Consider the following 3579-nt stretch of genomic DNA (forward strand, 5'->3'; position numbering starts at 1 on the left):
CGAAGGACCGTTTCACCGTGGCATCTTCCAGTCGGCGTGTGTTGAATCGTCGTCCAACTATTTCCTCCTGCCGACGAATCCGCGCAATGCGCAGGCGTATTTCGCCGATGAGGAGGTGATGATCAGATGCGATATCGGCACTACGTTTATTCCGTACATCAAGAAGGCTCCGTTTCCATTTTCGGCTGATGCAGATGTGGTCGATTTGATTTTCTGTAAAGCCGTCACGGGAGACCCACGTGACCTTGTGAACTGGTCGATGAGGGAAGAGCGATCCCCCGATCACCATGTCGTTATTACCACAAAATTCTGCGAACAGCTCTCCGTTTTCGCTCGTTTCTCCGAGACCATGGCATCCCATAATGCGCTCATGGTTCGAGTTGTCGGATCCGATCTTCGCATTGAAGTCGCCCAAACAGATCTTAATATCACCCTTCGGAATTCTATCTACGACGGCATTGAGTTGACTGTAGAAGTTCTCTTTGTCTTGCAGATCGGCAGCATCGGTTGGCGCATAACATTGGATTATAGTAAGGTTTCAGACCCGTGTTCTAAATCTGGCAACGATTATCCTTTCACTTATAGGTTCCCACTTCATAAGCGCAGAGTGTGCCTGAGCGCTTAGTAGGAAGCCAACTCCGCGATGCCGGGGAGCGTGTTCACCTCGTAAACCAGAGTATAGCAGAACTTGTCCCGACGGCGTTCTGCGTTCTCCAAAGTTTGGCCAACGGACTTCACTCAGTCCCAGGATCTCAAGCTTCATGCGGCGTGCCTCATTGGCAAGTTGTGCCAATTTACCCTGCTGGGCTAGGGTTAAAACGTTCCATGTTTCTATTCGTGTCCGTTGTTTCGCGCTAAGAGTCGTCGCCGTAAAATCAGTCCGTATTCTTTCATTATCGGATTCTCGAACAAATTGATGTTTCGGGAACAGTAGGTTGTTGGCTCAAGGTTCCCTATCCACCGGGATGGGGCTGCCATCTTAGGTATAGCTTCCGGGGAATAGCATTTCATACTCAGCCGCTGGATGCCAAATCAGACGCTGTTGGAGCCGCACCTCCTTGGTGAACAGACGCTCGATCAGTCGGGTCAAATTTGTTTAAAGTCCCACCCTACACCAGGACTAGGCTAGTGCGCTTTGAGCGGCACACGGTCGCTTTTTTAATAGGGCCTGCTTGGGGACACATGCAGCTTTTTATAGAAATTCAACAGAGCCCACTGTCGAACCCCACCACATCCTAGGCAGACCCCACAGTACGCACCCTCTCACTCTAGCTGATGTCAGAAGGACAACAGTGCCCAGGCTGCTCTACCAGCTAAGTACGCAACCCTTAGCTGGCGGTCAATTGTCATCGGAAGACCCGTGGAAGCGTGAGTAAGATTTCTCCAACTTTGAAATTTATTGAAAATGAAGTTGATTGTGTTTGTGATTGTTACTTATTGAACTTTCAAAAAAAAAAAAAATCAAAAATAAACAACAAACACTAAAAGACTTTCGGAAAGATGGAGGCATTTTCGAAGAAAGTTCTGCAAGAAGCTCCGGAAGAATTCCCGGAGAATGTTTTAAAGGAATTGCTGGAAGATGTTCTGAAGAAATTCCTTAGGCAAATTTTTATTGAATTCCTTATGTATATCTAGACGATTTTTTTTCCAGGATAGACCGAAGCGTTTTTAACTGATTCTCGTAGTATTTGCACAGCAATATTTGCTATGCTGATGTTCAGCAATTAGTTTTGTTATATTCAGAAATTGATTTCAAAATATAAATTACTTACTCGGGAGTCGGAACAAAAAAATCGGTAAAGCATTCACAGTTGGGATTTAAATCAGTTTGCCTTATAAGCCAACTATCCTAATAGCACAAATCTAAAAACAAAGAAAAATGATTATATAAGTTGATTTAAATAAATAAAAAAATAAATATTGTCAAAATAACTAATGTGCAACTTAACCTGAAATTTCTAAACTGCAATAAATTAACCTGCACCAATGCCAGATTCTTTTAGAATGGGGACGCTTTAGGCATGTTTCCAGGCCCCACAAAAGCTTATGAATCACAACAAATCCATTTTCCGAGTCACCTACAAGTTTAGGTGCCGACTGAATGAGGGCTTGTCGTAACAAATTCCAAAGAACAATTTAACAATTTATGTATTATTATACTAGATAAATCCTCATTCAAACTCTCAAACTAATCAACCTACCTATTAATTTAAAATTTGAAATTGGAAATATACTTTGGATGTATTAATTTCATTTAGCACAGTTATTAACTGCGAAGTTTCCGTGTCAAGCTACCATTTTTGCATTCGTAGATCATGAATCTAACACGATGATACTTTTATGCACAGGGAAGTTGAGACAATTTCCAACCCAAAAATTTCGTAGACCATTCCGGTAATCGGACCACCTTTAGTATGGTCTTGCTGTGCAGCCGCACATTTTACCGCACTGCTAGGGAAGATATTTATTTATGTCGGTAGCCTAAAAAATAGGGGGTATACAATACTCAGATGATCAAAAGCAGGCTTTATGATCCAGAATTAAGAAAGACGTTATCATTTCCTATTTTTTCTTATTAACGTTCAAACGATTTTTTTTCCACATTGCAGGTCCAAAAATAGGAATTAAACGCCGGAGACAAGGAACTGATCGTAAACCACGACAAGCCTATAGTGCCAAGCAGCTAGAAAGGTATGATTTATAAAATTTGATAATTACATAATTATTTTTTCTATTATTTCTAGATTGGAGATGGAGTTCAAACAGGATAAATACTTATCTGTTAGTAAACGACTTGAATTGTCAAAATGTTTAAATTTAACCGAGGTTCAAATTAAAACGTGGTTTCAAAACAGGCGTACTAAATGGAAAAAGCAACTGACTTCCCGGATAAAAATCGCCCACCGCCAAGGTCTATACGCAAACACGTACCTCAGTTCAAGTTTTCCTTTCCTGTCGACAACGTCCGCCTATCTGCACTCGGGTGCACCTAGTTTTAGTGTTGGAAGTAAAATTGATTTAAGGTCAAACATGTAATAAACTGCGATTAACAATAAAATCGTCCTGGATGCTGCAATATGTATATTTGTAGTTTAACCCAAAACTGAAGCGTCCTTTTGTGAATCGAATAGAAAAACTACTTGATTGCATATAATGCTTGTACATACATATACGAATACATGTTGGGCCTATTTACTTTTTAGTTTCATTCCGTCTCGAATTTCCTCCGCCACATTAATCTAATTCAACCCGAAAAGGATTCTGTAGTTTAGTAGAAATAATGTAAATCCATTTCAAATTTATGAAAAGTATATCTAAGTGCTCTTGGATCGGTAAATTGGAAAAAAATTCAAATACCTTTAGTAAATAAACCTCATTAAATTTGTTAAAATTCGTGACTTTTTATTGCCCCCTCATATTTTACCAAAATTTGTTTTAGAAAAATAGATTTCAAAACAAATTAGTTTCTACCTTATCTTTAATCGCTCTCTTATATAGTGGTATTTTTAAAGATGTTTTTTCATACTCTTGTTGAATACGTTAAGAGGCCGTGATCTATAAAATGGGCATTTATTCAAG

Source organism: Armigeres subalbatus, chromosome 2 (genome assembly GCF_024139115.2).
Source record: "Armigeres subalbatus isolate Guangzhou_Male chromosome 2, GZ_Asu_2, whole genome shotgun sequence".
NCBI classification, from domain to species: domain Eukaryota; kingdom Metazoa; phylum Arthropoda; class Insecta; order Diptera; family Culicidae; genus Armigeres; species Armigeres subalbatus.